Source organism: Macaca thibetana, chromosome 5 (genome assembly GCF_024542745.1).
Source record: "Macaca thibetana thibetana isolate TM-01 chromosome 5, ASM2454274v1, whole genome shotgun sequence".
In the NCBI taxonomy this organism is placed as follows: domain Eukaryota; kingdom Metazoa; phylum Chordata; class Mammalia; order Primates; family Cercopithecidae; genus Macaca; species Macaca thibetana.
This window is the reverse complement of record NC_065582.1, coordinates 9,955,780-9,972,660: the sequence shown is the minus strand read 5'-3', so window position 1 is coordinate 9,972,660 and position 16,881 is coordinate 9,955,780. Positions and strand designations below refer to the sequence as shown.

Genomic DNA, 16,881 nt, shown 5'->3' with positions numbered 1-16,881 from the left:
CCCTTCTTTCTCCCTGACTTGAGATATAACTGAAGAGCCTGTCCAAAGGCTTCCTGTCTTTGTTCCAATGTCCTGAATGTACATATTGAATATGTCAGATATAGGGGAAAAAAAGAAAAGCTGAGAAGGGGGTGGTGATGAAGGGTATATGGGGAAGAGGAACCTTTATCTTCAACTCTAACAAGCAAATTAAACGTAGGAGAGTTAGAAAATCTATGTTCTATCAAGTGCAAATATGTATCAAAAATGAGTATATTATGTAAGTAAGTTTTTTTAGATTAGCCATAAATGCTGAAGAATTTGGAGAAGCAAGAGATGAAACATGTTACAGATCAAGAACGCCTTTTTTGTTTTTTTTGTTTGTTTCTGAGATGGAGTCTTGCTCTGTCGCCCAGACTGGAGTGCAGTGGCGTGATTTCGGCTCACTGCAACCTCTGCTTCCTCGGTTCATGCCATTCTCCTGCCTCAGCCTCCTGAGTAACTGGGACTACAAGTGCTGGCCACCAGACCTGGCTAATTTTTTATATTTTTAGTAGACATGGGGTTTCACCGTGTTAGCCAGAATGGTCTCGATCTCCTGACCTTGAGATCCACTCGCCTAGGCTTCCCAAAGTGCTGAGATTACAGGCTTGAGCCATTGTGCCCGGCCAAGAACACCTTTTTAAGTGATTTTTTTTTTGGTAGTCATTTTCTAACATGCAAATGGTTTAGTATCAACCCTAGGTATTCAAAATTGCAACGCTTACATATATTTTTACCAGCAGGGACAAATAATAACGATTTTTTTTTTTTTAATGAGCTTCAGTTTCCATATGTGTAACCTAGATGATTACACACGGCAGTGCCTTTGGTTAGATGTTGATATGTCTGCACACACATACATATGTACACGCACACACAAATAAATAGATCACGGGTTGCAAATTACCAGTAGGGACTCTGGACAAGATGGAGTTATGTGACTTGCCAATGCGCATTCATAAATTTTAAAAAATTGAACTAAAATTGTTGTACCATATAAATTCATGACTCAGTGTACCTCTTATGAAAAAGTGGGAAAAGTGAAGTTCTTGATTGTGGAAGCAAGAATTATTGGTTTGGTTTCACTCTCTTGTATGATGTAGTTCTATCACTGGTAACACAAGCAACTCAAACATTCAGGCAAATTTTCACAAATCAGGATATTAAGCAGGGTTTAAGAGGGATTTTCTGATGACTGTTGATGTTCTCGGCCAGAAATTAAGGGATTCTCATACTTTTCTTTCTCTCCATGTTTCTCGTCTTCTTATCATGCCCCTTCTCTACCACCACTGCAGCTTCCTTCCCTTACAGTCACAACTTTCATCCCTCTGTCCCCTTTAGAACCTTTCTATGTCCTTTTATTTTCTATCCCTTTAGTAAGAGATTAAATAATATTTTTAAATAAACTTAATCAATTCAATGCAGTTATACATTTTTATATTCTACATAAAGATAGTAGATTTTTGGTATTTATAACAATAACCTCTGAAAACATTATCCTTTACTATCTATGTTTAATATCATTTTCCTTCTGATTTAGTGACCTTCAACAAAGTAATAGGCTATCCACCCTCCTTATGTATTCATAATTTTAATTCAACCAACACATATTTTTAAATTTCTATGAATCAGGCCTTAGGCTGTGGGTACAAACATAAACACAATCATTGAAACAGATGATGTTTACATACAATATTCACTTCTTTACTGTGATGATGAAATCTATTCCTGGTTTCATCTTTTCTCCATCTAATATCTGTGACAATGATGTTTGCTGCATCTAGAGTCAATATCATTCCCAGCATCAAATGTGTGTTTCTCTAGTAAGAGTGAATACAGCTATCATAATATGGATTGCAAAATTCAGTGAACACTGCTACCTCTGGGCACTGGAGAAGAGAAGCATATTGGGTGCAACTGTGTGGGGAAATGGGGAGGAGGGACAAGGAGAACAGTTGCATTCTCTCAGAGAAAATTAGAAGAAGTATACCATTTTAAGAGTTGTTCAAACTACGGTGATGGGGTGAGGAATACGTGTGTGTGTGTGTGTATATATACGTATGTATATATGTGTTAGATACATACATATATGTGTGCGTGTATATTTACGTGTATATGTGTTAGATACATATGTATATGTGTATATGTATGTATATATGTGTGTTAGATACATATGTGTATATGTGTGCATGTATATATGTGTGTTAGATACATATGTATATATGTGTGTGTGAGTGTGTGTGTGTATATACAGAAAAAGTTGTATGTAAAACACAATCGAAGCTATCAATATCAGATAGGCATTTCCCTATGTTAGAGGCTGGCTACTTCTGGAGCAGTGGACAATAATTCTGGAGAAATACATGTGCTTCCAAAGCTCTGGCTTTAAAAGTGCACATGGTTCTTTCAGATTTTGAGTGAAACTCTTACTACCTCACTGGCATAGATGTCATCAGAGACGGGCACATCTTCATGTCCGCCACTCAGCTGACTAGTAAGGCACTTTACTGCCTTTTGGAGATTATCTCTAGATTCCTCCATTCAAGAAGGGTCTTAAATTGAATTATGAGTGGCCGTTTTTCTCAGTGATAAGCCGGTGTTTCATGAGTACGGGAGTACTAAAGGTCCAGAAACGGGCATTTCCTGTTTCCCTTCTTTGAAAATGGCAAATGCACATGATTATGCTGGGGCAAGAGAACTAGAACATGCTGAAAAGATAAACATTTTTTTTCCACCTTCTCCCATTTTCTGACCTCACCTGTTCCCCGTCTGACCTCTGGGGGGCTTACTCGGGATGTCAAGGAAAATGTAAAGTATGTAAAACCGGCTCTTTAAGTAGTATGTGTACCCTTAACAGTGAATTTCTGAGAAAAGATGGAGAAGACTGAGGAATGCATATCTAATGAATACATTTCAGGGAAATTGGAAGGTTTGGATAGAAAGGAAAGCACAGTTTACATACATATGCATACTGTGACGGATCAGGGCAAGCACTCCAGTGTCACCATGTTCTTGTATCTGAACACCTTGTACAATGCAGTCCAAGGCTGTGAGGACTTCGGAGGGCAAAATGCTGAGGAAACCAACCTGCCTCCAAATCCAATGCGTGAGATTTACATTGCAGCCTTTGCGATGCTACTTAGTTAACTGGCTGTGTGTATTTAGGGAGATCTATTGTAGAATTACTTCCTTTTAATTTTCCCCCTTTTGTGACTGAAATCATGAATTCCTAAAAATAAATAAACAGCAAACCAAAGGAAAAAAAAAAAAAAAAAAAAAAACAGCCAAAACAGGTTTACCTAACGGGAAGCCTGGAAGGGCTGGCGTTGGAGAAGCCGCTCGGAAGCGGGGCAGGCAGCAGCGCGCTGCCGACCGGTCTTCGGGTCTCTGCCCCGGGCTCTTTTCGGCATGGCCTTTGGGTGACTGGGGTGGGGGAGGGCGGCCGGCTTTCAGGTCGCGTCTCCCGCAGGTTTGGGAGCCCGGTAGGCCGTTACTGAAAGGCGGTGGCAGCAGCGGTCAATTGCCCTTTCAGAGCTCATTTTGGGGGCGAATGGTAGCAGCAGAGCCACTGCCGCCCTGGCTCTTGTAGGTGGGTCTGGAGTGTCACGTAGGCACCCCAACTCGCGCCGGGGGCCGTGGTCCGCAGACTCCCACTTCATTGCCCGGGAGGGCTGAGCCCGCCTCGCCCGCCGGTGGCTGCACCTTTCCAGAGAGTCGGGGCAGCGGCGGCTGGAGAGCGGAGGCAGCCTAACCGCGTAGCGCTGAAACCACCATTCACAAATGCAAACCCCTGGCTTCCGTGGATAAACCGTGGCGGCGCGCGTCCGAGCGTCCCCGAGGGGCTGTGGGGAGCCCCGGGGCCAGCAGGAAAGGAAGCGGGGTGGCGGTGGCAAGGAGGCACTGAGCGTTCTCGCCCGACCGGCGGAAGAGGCAGCCGGGTCCGGGCGCGCCGAGCCAGCCGCCCCTCGCGCAGTTCCTCGGCCGCGGCGCGGGGTTCGCCCAGCTTCTCTGGGTGCCCCCGGCACAGCACAGTGCGGCAGGCGGCAGCGTCCTCCCCTCGCCTCCCCACATTCCCTCACCTCAGCCAAGGCGGCAGCCCCGGCGTCCCCGCCCGCCCGGCCCCTCGTCCCCGCCCGGAGCGCCCCCGCCCGGAGCGCCCCCACCCGGTGCGCCCCCGCCGGGTCCCGCCGCGCAGCCCCGCTACGCTGCAGCTGGAGCGACCGCCACGGCCAGTCCCGCAGACCGGGGAGGAGGAGGAGGAGGGGAAGCCGGGGAGGGAGGCGCAGAGAGGAGGGTTGGAGCCGGGAGGAGGAAATAAATAAATAAAACAATAACCTCCGCGCCAATAAGAGCGAGGGAGAGAGCAAGACGCGACCAGAAAGCCACCGGGGCCCGCTCGCGCGCCTCTGAGAGGCTGTCCGCGCGCGCGCGTGTGTGCGTGAGTGTGGATTTGCCGGGACTGGAGCTGGAAAGTTCAAACTAAACGTGTTGCTCTCGCCGGGTGCCGAGGCCGCGGCGGAGGCTGCCCAACTTCCCCGGGCCAAGTGAGTGGCGTTGCCCAGCGCCTTTGGCGAGGCGGCGGCCGCTCGGCCCTGCGCCCGGGCGAGGCGGCGGCGACGGCGGCTCCGCTCGCCCCGGGAGGGAGCCCGCGGCCAGGGCTGGACGCTCGCCCCTCCACCTCCACCGACTCTCTCTCTCCTCAGCCTCTGCGCCTGGCACCGCAGCAAGGTACGTGGCGCTTCCCGGCGCGGCTTTTCCCCTAGCACACCCCGCGCGGATTTTTGGCTGCCTAGATTTTTCCCCTTCCCAGAGTGGTCATCATTTGTCAAACTTTACCTCCACCTCGCACATGCCGGCGGCCGCTGCAGCCGCTCTCCGTGGCAGCGTGGGCTCCGCTCGCTGGTGGGAACCGAGTCGGGGGTGGGGTGGGGGGGGGGGCAGGATCTGCTGGCAGCGGTGGTTCCCATCTGGATTAAGATCGTATTTCGGAATAACTCGCAGGTCTTACCTTCCGGGGGTGTCCTTCTTTATGACGTTCCCTGTGATGCTGGTAATGGTTTTCCTTGCTCCTTCTGCACGGAAGGACGTACAAGTTTACAAGAGACGGTACATGAAAAGCAGGTGAAGTTTGCGGCCACTTGACTCCAAGAGAGGAGTAACCCTTTCTTTGCAGTAGCAGCTATGGTTTTGAAGCAGCGGTGGCGCCGGCAGCGGCAGCGGTGACAGCGATGACAGCGGTGACAGCGGCCTGGCCGGTGGCGGCAGCTGCACGTTGTCCCGTCTGTGACTGGGAGAAGGAGGAAAAGTGGGGCTGCCTCGTCGGAGAGCGCAACTCGGGAGCTGCCCGCAAAGACGCTGCGGGGGAAAATGCTAAGGGCTCCCTGATCCTTGGTAAATCGTGTTTGGAGAGGCATGATTTCCTTTTGTGATATTTATGTGCTTAATAACAGGCATGCTTAAAAATCTCTTTAAAACTTTTATGCATACGATTTCCATTTCTAGATTAGGTGAACGACTCTAAAACCTCTCAGATCAATGCCAAAATCAGTTAAGATCGGAGCCGTGTGCAAACCTGCAATGAATTGCCCAGTGCCTTGTTGTTTGTAATGTATCACCTACTGGGAAACGTATCCTCCGTGCCATACTATTTTAGTAATGGTTATAGGTTCATTATTATTATTTTTTCTTACAGTGAAGTAGGAAGTTTTTAGTGAAACAAAAATTTACAAGTCATAGTAAGTTTTCAAGCAACGGGCTTGAGCCTTTTGAAGCCACCTGCTGAATTAGTTCATGTTACTTTTCAGAGGTTAGCACTTTGGTGCAGGAGATGTAGACATATCCAGCAGATGGAGCAGTGGAAAACTATATGAGAACCTGCATAACACTCATTTATCTCCATGTAATCACAATGAGGCCAAATAAATGTGTATGGAGCTCACTTTAGGGGAGACACTGGTTTTACTGTCATATTTGGAAAAAATTTTGTGTCATCTGAAATATGATTGGATTATATCTGTGGAAACTTCAATTCTTTAAGCTTTTTTTATTCATTAAGCATTTGAAAATAGTTTTTGTGCATATTAGAGTATGATTCATTCATGTCAGAAATGTCAACTGGTCCTTTGGTTAAATATTGTGGTGACTCACAAAGCCATGAAAAACAATGCATTCTGCCATAAGAAAAGTCTAATTATTGTGTTATAGTTTAAAAAACTATAAAAACTTGCATTTGAAAGTAAGCAAACATCATTTTGAATACTTGTTAGTATCCTGAATGCACCTGAATTTATGTTTTGCAAAGTTAAGACAGCTAAATATACTTATTTCTTCAAATAATTTACTGCAGCTTAAATTTAAGGAAAAAAAGCTAATACAACTTTTTGGTCATTCTTGTGAATTGATATTTCTTCTTCAAAATTTCATGAAATTTACATCTGGTGTGATCTGGTCACATTCACTTTGCCTTTAGAAACAGAGGCAAAATTCTTCAAAAGTCACTTTTAAAAATTCTTACATTGATATATTATGGTAACAATAATAACATGATGAGAGAATCTGCCTTCCTCTAAAATTTTTAAAACTTTGCAATCAGTCATTCATCTGAAAAAATAGCTTTAAAGTGGACAGAGACAAATGGGCTGCCCATTTCACAGACAGAAGGGCAAAGACATAGGCTTGTGTATTGTTGCACTGTTTCAGGAAAGAACTGCTTCTTGAATCTAATCTGTTCATCTCCCATCTCTTGCTTCTTTCATTGTGTTTTATCATAGATTTTACCATGGCAGAGAACTGAGCTTAACTAGTCTGAAAAAAATCCTATTAGGTCTTACTTTAATGTCATTATTTAGCAATTTAAAAGTTACAGCCATACAGCAAACATTTTAAGGAATTTAGAGAGAGACATGATGCATTGAAAAATGTAGCACTAGCAATCATTTGAATTCAACATGCTTTACACTGAGGGCACATGTTTATAAAATATATGTGACTGTTTTCTAAATCTTCAGATAACGTCTGTAGCAAAGTACTTACTTTTGCATTGTGAAACTATATTTCTTTCATATTCGCATAATATCCAAGAAGGCATGGAACTGCCAGTGTTATAAAATAGTATAACTACCTTTCTGAAGGAACTAATTTTATCCCGCCTGTTGCCACACAGATTAAGTGATTATAGATTTTTCTAAATTCATTCCATTCTAAATGTATGCCCCTTTACACAGGCAAGAACAAAAGGGTTTCAGTGTAAGATGCTGAAAGTTTTATGCCATTTTTAAATGTTTAAAAATATGAAAACCAGACATTTACTATTTTATCATCCCTATTAAATGTGTTAAATTCCTCCACTGTAACTCTTATTGACAGTTTAAAAATCAGCTAAAGCAATGTTAATGTGGTAAAATAGGTTAGAAGTAGTCATTGCTCGTGTGATATATATCTTCAGAGAAAACTGGGTGCCTTGTAACTTTTTCTGTAAACTCAATATAAATGAAATGTTGATAAGATTGACATAATTTTGACATAACTTTGACGTATATATTTCTACATGTTTTGAGACTTGAAAAATATAATCACTAAATACTCTTTGTACAATACTGAGCTTCTTCAGTTAAGTTTATTGGACTGATACAATCATGTAATACGCTACTGAAGTTGAGTTCAAGTTTATGGAGGGAAATATTGTATACATAGATATATACGTATATACATACACACAAGGGTAATCAGTTTTCGCTGGGAATCTTGGTAATGGGAGTGGCAATGTGCATACTGAAGAATTTTGGAAAATAGTCTAATCATCAACTTTGAATTCTCATTTTAAAAATGTAATCAAAAATAGATACCTGTTAAATAGAGGATCTGTATTTAACCTAAGCCTCATGATAATAGTTGAAGCTTGGCATTCACCAAGGGTTTGCACTTGTTATTACAGTAATTTTAATGCACTTTCTGCATTATTTGTATTTTCATTCCATCTCCTTAGGACGTTGTTCTAATAGAGCTATGATATAGCTCTATTAGGTAGTTTTCTTCCAGCACCATGAGATATAGCCACTGGGTTTAGACTTAAATATAAAACCGCAATTACATTTGCACCAACCTAATATTTCAACTGAATTAAGCTTTTGAAACTCATATAGAGGGATTGAGAGATTATGCAGAAGCAGAGATTTTGTTTTTTTCTCCATTAAGTTATCTTCTAGGAGTTAACATGGGTTTATCAGTCAGTGAAGATCAAGCAAAAGATGAAACCTTTTATTCTTTAGTTTCTGTCTTGTCACCTGCCTGTTTGGTTTCTCTTATAGTGTAAAGTATGACTGAGCATGACTTTCACTTATAATTTATAAAAAAGGGATATATATTTGAAACTTGGGTGTTTTATTGGGAGGCACCATTTGTTTTTAATAAGAAGAAAAAGTTTTTAGCACTATATATAAGGAAAAAATCATACTATACTATAAAAAATTTATTCTAGATGAGTAAAAGAGTGAAAAATGTATCTTGGGATATAAATTTTAGCAGAAATTATGAGGATGCAAGATTTATCCCAAATAATATTTCCAACTTTGAGTATTACTGTAATTTAATTTTTATATGTTAATGCTGTATTGGATACAAACACCTTTACCTTTAACTCTCTTTAATTACCACTTCTTTGTATAAAAGTCTACAAAGAATATAGCTTAATTATATATGTATAATATGATTGTTTTATGGCATATGGTATCTGATACATATCTCATGAAACATATTTTTAACATGAGTACAGTTTTGCTCATACAATATTCAGGGATAGATTTTATTTCACTGAACATCCCGAATTTCTTCTGAAGCCCCAGAGTCCTCAAATAATTTTCTGTATGTTACTGTATAGGACAGTTCTGCTATGTAGCTTTAGAGATATTTAGTCATAGAAATATAATTGCATAAGCTGCCCTACTATTCACCTAATTACCATGAAACTTGTGATAACCTCTAAATATAATATGTTATATAAACTGTTTATGTTGTTACCAAGGGATTAAAACCATGGGACAAGACCAATATAGTCATTCTTTATAGTGGTCAAAAACTATCTTTCATGTTTTAAAGGGCCTATGTTTAGAACTTACTATGGGAAAATGTGGATGGATCAAAAGTGGATATCAAGTGAATGAAAAATTATTTACGAGAATCACACTTACTAATTATTATAATAAGCATACCTTTCTAATTATTGTTTTCCAAAGGTAGGAGATCGGAGAGGCATAATTAAAGGTACCTAATATTATTAGAATAAGACAGTTGTCTAACTAGTATTTTCATTCTGATAGGAATATGTTTCATGATTTTGATTATTTCACAGCACCCCTAACACATAGATTTATTCTGTGTTTTCCAATATGAGTATCTTAAAGTTTTTGAAATGTATGATTAATTACAATTATCAGAACTCTGTGCCTAACCTAAGGGTGACTAGCGATAGAATACTGTTGGCAAATTGAGAGGTTGAATAATGGTGTTGCAAAAGTTTAAATTGATGTTATTTCCTATATACCCCCAAATCAGTGTTATTAATACTTTGCTAGTACTTTTATTATGAATATAAATTATATTAGATTCTTACTCAACTTTCCATGCTTAAATTACAGTATGTTCAAGAACTTGCTTTAGTAATAAATATCGATAATTATTGTATGACAGGGATCTTTGCTGGTAACATTAGATTTAGAACATTATTATGCAAAACAGACAATAAAACAATCTCTGCTGTGGATCTATAGAATTTACTAAATGAGTGCCCATGGGCATGTGAGAACAAAAAGTGTCCATACGTCAGCCTCAATTATGTGACAGAGGGAGGAAAGTGAGGAGATACCTTTCCATGAATGTCTTCCCTCCAGTTTATACCACCAGTTTTCTAAATCAACTTTATTTTAACATTTTTTTAAACCTGGACACTTTTAATGAGAACTAGTCATAGTCACAAATATCAGTGTATTAATGGATTGCATCAGTACTTAATATTTTTTCATCTTATAGCTCAATCCATCATTCATTAAGCAGAAAGATTTATTCACATTACCTTTTTTAAAATACTTAAGCAGCTATATGGTAGGCTGATTTTTAATAGTTGTCTATTAAAAATAAAATTAAACAAAATAAGAAAGAAACCAAGAATAAGCTGTTGATGTAGGTTTTAGAATTTAATTTTGTTATTTAGAAGATAAGTATTTATAGGTTTGTTTTGATTGTATATAAAATTAACAGCAGCAAAAATAAATAATCCCGTATTTCAACCAACATGTCAACTGGAAATGATAAATTGGCTTTCTTGTGTATATGTGTGTGTGTTTGAATTTTCTGTGTTAATTAATATGTACTATCAGTAGAATAGAATATTCTGAGAAGATAATGGTGTCTTGTTGAACATAGATTTAAAGGTTAAGCAGTTATTATTGAAAAATAAACATGCCAATTTACTTTCCACCTCTAAGCTTTTTTCCTGAAGTATATTTACCTAAATTTGAACAGCATCTATAATATTGATAAAATTTTTTTAAACATAAATGTCAAATTAAGTGCTCAATAAATATTAAGATCTATCTTTGATCTCTTCTTATGGAATAAAAATCAGTACACTGATCTCTTTCTTTTAATAACAAATAGGTGCAAGATAGTCTAAGAGGTTAACAACCAAAAATATTTGTTTTGTGATGGGATGTTCATAATTTCTTTTCCTCATTGTCTTACATATTTATTTAATTTCATGTAGCATATAACAATTCCTTATGAAAAATAATTTTTTGATAAAATTAAATACATTAAAGTGTCTTCAGTTCTTAAGTGTGTTGCCTATAGATTTGAGTTTCAAAAGTATTAAATTTATATTTTGCATGTGTCATTATTTATATTGTAGGTTTTTTCCGAAATACAGGTCCCCTTGTATTATCATTGTGAAGTTTTTTATTCATACTTTTCACATTAATACTTTTCCATACACCTTAATTATTTTGATTTTTATATTCAGAGCAGAGTTGACAATATTGCAGTTATTGCCAACTTTATTTTATTTTGATTTAAAATATGTTAAACTCACATAAAGTATTAACACTCATAATATATATTTTTCTAAAATTATCCATATGAGTCAAATTTGTTAGTGATTTCTTCAAAATTTTATTTGTAACTCCAGGATCAAAACCAAAAAGGTTAATTTTCATATAATTAAAGGTCAGTGATTTTTTTTAATGTTTACAATTTGTTTACTTCTTTAAGAAATGTAATATTTTCAACAAAGCAGTGTTTCTTATTACTTGTGAATCTTGTTTTTTAAATTTTTGCTTTTAAAACAGTTCACAGTGATTAATTTGAACAAAGAAAGCAAAAATTTAATGGTTATCATACACATATTAAATTAAATTTCAAGAAATGAAAACTTTGTGATGCTACAAATTATAAAATAGAAATCTCAGTATTTTCAGAAATTTTGAGGGAAAACTAACCTTGAAATAGTAAAGTATAAGAAATAATGTTAACAATAGTCTTAAATATTCTGGTCTCTATTACTGACTTTGGCAAAGTTTATGTTCAAATTATTATGCTAGTAATATTTACATAGAATGATTTATAAATTTATGTTTAAAGAAAGTCTTATTTCAGCCTCTATTGTCTTATACAATATTGGTAGTTCCAGTTTAGTCTATTTTAAAATGTAAATTTATAGCACTTGAAAATTTTGTTGTTGATATATTTAAATAAAAGGGTGCGTGTACCAACAACACAAATGAAACAAATTATCATAGTGATTCTGTTTTTGAGATAACAAAAACAGACAGAAATTTGAAATTACAAGTACCTTTGAAACAGAATTCACACTCAAATCTGCTTTAGCATGAATTGCACATGAATAAGATTATCTGCTTTATGTTCTATTTAATTTTTAAATATCAGATAATGTGATTTGGGAAAAATCTCGAATGAAAATGTCATTGTATGGTAAGATGATTTGCATTATCCTGTTTCTGGAGCTTGGTCATTTCATTTTAATGAGTTTTGATTTGGAATCAGTGTGTGATTAGCAACTTTAGAATAAAATTGAAAAGGATTTGCAACGCTTCCTATTTGCATGGATCGGCTTTTCACAACCCTAAAGAAATTATAGAAAATTAATTTTTAAATTGTTTGAGAAGACCAACATCTATAACAATAAGGGACAGTGGTTTCGCTCTGTATGTAATATCATTTATAGAATTACAACTGACATATCAATTCAGGCACTATTTCCGATGTTCTCAATAACTATGTATTGACAGATTTTTTTTGTAAAATGTTTTCCATTTTGTAATGCAGAAGAGTTTAAAATGTGAATAATATGCAAAACATTTCATAAATAATGTCTATATACAATTAAGAAAAAACATGCTTCTAGGCAAAAGAATAAGCAAGTCACCTCAGAAATCTCATCGAATTTCAAAAACTTTTCAAGAAATAATGGATCAGAAGATACCTCATACATAATATGAGAAAAAAATCTATAGATTTGTGTGAAAAAAAATCTCTATCAAAAAGGATAGAATATATTCCCAAGGCAGCAGCTCAAATCATATTGACAGTCTTAACAATGTCTATGAGATAAATGTTTCTAATTGTGTATGGAAAACATGGAAACTGAACCAGAATCTGAAGGGCATCGTTTGGTAATACTCACAAGGGTGCCCTCCGGGAAAGAAAGTAGATGCTAGCTTTCTGAATACTCGATGCTGCAGACCTGCATGTTCTGATGGCATTAGGAGTATATCATATAAATAGAATAATGTATTCTAATTCATGCTCACCATGCCACCTTCAGATAATCTGTTTACTCTTGCCCATTTTCTTTAGTGAAGTAAGGTGTTCAGGGTGCTTCTGCAGGCAGCAGGCAAGAGCTTCAGGCTCCTATTTGATTTTGATTACAAATTAATAAATCGACATAATAGGTTATACATTTCCATGTGAATGTCGAGTCATCATCCTCAAATCTGATTAGATCTGTAACACTGACACATACTGTAAACCAAACCTGTAAAACCAAGGTCACCAAAATAGTGCCAAACCTGAGACCTGTTCATCAGCGACCTCTGAGAGAAGCCCCATGTCACTAATGAGAACATTTATTTTGAAGACTATAATGACAAGACATGGAGTACAGGAATACTTACTCTTTTGGTTTAATACTCTTTTTATTAAAATAGCATGAAAATTAAAAAAAAATAGTTGAGGGAACAAAAAAGGAATAAAAATTTGGGATAAGTAGCATGGTCAGAAGAAAGATGCTTCAAAAATATTTGTATTGTAGTATTTATTAGGGATTTTAATTATTTGCCCCCACAGACCAATATTCAGTATTAAAACTATAGTCTTTATAATATTTATTAAGTGAAATTTTAAAGATCAATTTAGAAGAGAAGTCACATTTTAACATTCATCATGCATTCACTCTGTGTATCGTTTTACAGTTTGCTTTTCTGCTCTTCGTGGTTTTAAAATTTTTTCTTTGTTCATCCATTTAGAACTAGTTCATTCATTATAACCATTGTTCAGTATTCCATCATATGATTATGATGAAATCACAATTTCAGCATTTCTTTTCTGACTTCTGAAATAGTTCTTAAGTGTGATAGTGCATTAAAATACAAACTACAAATGCAAAATACAATACGAAACACAATTCTATAAGATAAATGTGGTATTGTGGTATATTTTATATATATATTTTATGTATGTCGATGATGCTATATTTATCATAACATTTTGCATAAAATTTTTTAAAATTAAAATTCTGAAGCCGTTAAATCTTTTGCTGCAGCATAATTTTCATAGTCACATGTTATTTCCTTCTATGAATCTAGCAGAAGTTATTTGACAGTTTGTTATGGTTGGAGATTTCAGTTATTTAAAATGTTCATATTAGAAAGAAAGCTAGGTGAACAATTTTACTATTGTTTCTATCTTTGTTGACATCAAAAAATATTTATTTAGGAAAAATTTTAAAAAGTTAAATTACATTAGCATATGCTTGGATATTTTTTATTTTTAGTATAATTGAGATAACAGCTTTCATAAGCATTTTCTTGAATAATTGAACCCTCCATACTGTTGTGGTTGAGTCTTGGGGAATCATTGCCTGAAAACATTATTTCTGATATTCTGGTATCATAGATATAACACTGAATGCTGCCTAATCTGAGATCTGGCTTTCATTCAAAGCTGTGTAATCTTGGGTGGGTTATTGAGTATCTCTTAGCTCCAGTTTCCTCACTTCAAACCAAGGAATTTGTAACAATGCTTAGAGAATATTACCAACACTGATGTTTTATCATTATAACTCTACTTCTGATTTTGGAAGAAAATAAAGTAGTGTATAGGAATAAAAACATGTTTGTATATTTTCATGATTTATCAACATTAACTCACTTGCTGCCAATTAATTGTAAGGTTGCAAGATTTTCTTGGATCAGTTGTCTTGCAGATAGATTTAACAAAACACCAGTTATTTGGACTGATTTCTAACAAATTTTTAGTTTTCTTCAGGTAAAGAATTTCATTGCTATCTGCATAATATTTTAAAATATAGGCAAATAGATAGCGTCACATATGTCTGCAGTTATTTCTCTGTTATTTTATTTCCACTGCAGAAATAATGGATATTTGCATGTGTAAGTACATCTGTGTATATTCATTCTTGCACAAACTTACATAAATTCTACTAATGTATACTATAGGCCAATATTTCAATACATATCTTAGGTATATTGAAATATATTCAAATGTGTGTCACTGTTTGCTCAGTTTTAAAAACTTTTATTTCCAATCACTTTCGTTTCCAGGAAACAAACAAAAGCAAATTTTCTTTTTGTTTGTTTGCTTTTTGTTTTGTTTTGTTTTGTTTTTTGAGATAAGTCTCGCTCTGTCACCCAGGCTGGAGTGCAGTGGTGCGGTTTCAGCTCACTGCAACCTCCGCCTCCTGGGTTAATTTATTCTTCAGCCTCAGCCTCCTGAGTAGCTGGAATTACAGGTGTTTGCCACCATACCCAGCTAATATTTGTAATTTTAGTAGAGATGGAATTTCACCATGTTAGCCAGGCTGGCCTCAAAGTCCTGACCTCAGGTGATCCACCCGTCTCGGCCTCCCAAAGTGCTGGGATTACAGGCGTGAGCCACCGTGCCCGGCCAGTTTGGTTGTTTCTCTAAATAAAGTTTACAGGCACTTAACACATCACTATTGAATTAGCTTAGGAATTCAATTTGTCCTTGTTTGTTGTTTTAAATCCAGTTATTTTGGCCCCTACCTGAACCTGGTTATCCCGGCCTAGATTATCAAAGATAATCTTTCCTCTTTCAGTGCCACTCTCTCCCCAGGTCTGTAAAAAATGCTCTTTCTAGAAGTTTGCGCTTTTAAAATAATTTTTTTAAATTGTAGGCTTAAATTAGTAGAATAAAAACCTTTAATGTAGACTAGAAAATTAGCTGCAAACCTTCGGCAGCAAATTTCCTATCAGTCAAGGTGTGATAATTCTGATCATCTGTATTCTCTTGTCAGCAAACAGTGAAAAGTCTCTAATGTATATAATGGAAGTCTCAGGTAAGAATGGATTGGTATACTATGGAGAGTCTTAGGCACATACATCATTTGATGTTAAACTTTAGTCCTTTTTTCTGTTCTCCTTTCTCTTCCCCCTCCTGCCCCCAGTATGTTTTTTTTTCCCCCTGAATACAAGACCTTTCTTAACTGGAGAAACCTAGAGACTGGGGGATAGCATAAATTTTAATTAGGCTAAGTGGTTTTAAGTGGTTCCCTTTGCATCTTCTACCTGTTATTGATGACCACATCTAAAGAAAAATAAACGAAAAATGATAACAGGTTAGTTTGTAATGCCTTCTGATCATTTTCCTCTCAACAGGTGAAGATGCTGTTTTCTTGCTAGCAAAAGCTGAAGGTTGTTCTTTCAAATTACAATTATATTTTTTATCCCCCCTGCTTCATTTTCTGGGACTGAATACATGTTGATTCCTTATCCCCACCCCACAAGTAAATGATGCGGTACTACTTATTACAATTATTTGTAGGCAAGTTTTGGGCAGTATGTTATTTTCTTTATTTAAGTCTTTAAGTCTTTCACTAAGGAGATATCTTATGTCTGGGTCAGGAGCTCCCTTGGCTCTGAAGCCAACACCTGGCTGGCCCATACCTTCTGTACTCTACCAGAAGACAGGTCAAGTCCTCCCTTTCTCTTCCTTTGATCACCCTTACTATTAATTACTGAGGTTGCTCCTCTTCCTTCCCCTGGTTGAGATTTCACTTCCATCATGGCCTTTCACCTACAGCATTCCGTCCTTAAGGTGATCAATCCACATTTTTATTTTTAGTGAGCACCTAGGTGAATATGACCTGTGAAAATAACTCTACCTACCAGCACTAGACCTTAGGAGGAAAACAGCTACCTTTTATAGAATTAGGGAATTTGGGGCAATTTAAAACACAATGTTTGACTTTGTGAGAGTCTTTCTAAATAGTTTCTGTATTCAAGAACCATTAAAAAGATTCAGGATATGGAAAATTAGTAAACTTTGGTTTTGCAGATGCCAGAGAAATATAAGCTAAGATCATCTAATTTGATTTGTCTATATAAAATAATAAAATGTAAATTGTTATATTCTGTGTCTTTTTTCTTATCACCATGCATGGTAATAATTAATTCACATATCATTACCTGTATGTCACATTAAATGAAACACTCCTTTATTTGTCAGTCAGATTAAGCTATTTTCCTCCTGTACCATTGTTTGATCAACAGTACACTTTTACACATCTTATGTCATTCGGTCTCCTTAGGCTTC

At 37.0% G+C, this 16,881-nt stretch overlaps 1 long non-coding RNA gene across 1 annotated transcript in view; it reads left to right on the top strand.

Annotated features, from left to right (window-relative positions):
- The first annotated feature begins 4,702 nt into the window (after positions 1-4,702).
- Positions 4,703-16,881, top strand: part of LOC126954529 (uncharacterized) — an 89,811-nt gene continuing 77,632 nt past the window's right edge. Inside the window, exon 1 of the long non-coding RNA XR_007725631.1 lies at positions 4,703-4,749. This is a non-coding gene — a long non-coding RNA (uncharacterized LOC126954529). The remainder of the gene's footprint in view (positions 4,750-16,881) is intronic.